This window comes from Cucurbita moschata, unplaced genomic scaffold, assembly GCF_002738365.1.
Source record: "Cucurbita moschata cultivar Rifu unplaced genomic scaffold, Cmos_1.0 Cmo_Scf00043, whole genome shotgun sequence".
NCBI classification, from domain to species: Eukaryota; Viridiplantae; Streptophyta; class Magnoliopsida; order Cucurbitales; family Cucurbitaceae; genus Cucurbita; species Cucurbita moschata.
In genome coordinates this window covers 604,326-604,950 of record NW_019268559.1, presented here as the reverse complement: position 1 = coordinate 604,950, position 625 = coordinate 604,326, and positions in this window count along the sequence as shown.

The following is a 625-nucleotide window of genomic DNA, read 5'->3' as shown; positions in this document are numbered from 1 at the left end:
AAAAAAAAAAAAAAAAAAAAAATTAAAAAGAAGAAGAAGAAGCTTTATATTTATAAATAAATTACATAAATGTCAAAATCAGCATAGCTTATTTGACTTGTATTATTGAATAATTCATATTCAAGAGCTTATTCGTAAAATTCTCATTATTGGAATGGGCCTTTTTCGGGCCTGTATTGAAATGGGCTTTTTGGGGGGTAGATATGGAAATGGGCCTTACTTGGTGGGCCTAACGATAGAATCCGTCCCCAATGTACCATAGCTTCTATTTGGATAAACCGTTGTTACGTGTAAAGTTGACGTCCACTTATTTTTAAATAATCACGAAATACGTCATACTGCTTCGCTTGCCTTGTAAATTGACGGCGGCACGCAAACTGGTTTTATTGATAAACGTGTCTTCGTTTATTTTTTCTAATAATATGAATTAACTAATCATTATAATATGCTTACGTCTTGTTTTTTTAGTCATTTTTATATATTATTGTTCATTTTATTTTCTTTTTTAATATAATTTTCTCAACTGCAACTTTAGAACAACACCAAATTTAAAAGAGAAAAAAAATAGTCGAGAATAAATTTGAAAAATAATAAAAAAAAGAAATCCCAAATATTTCGCGGTCTC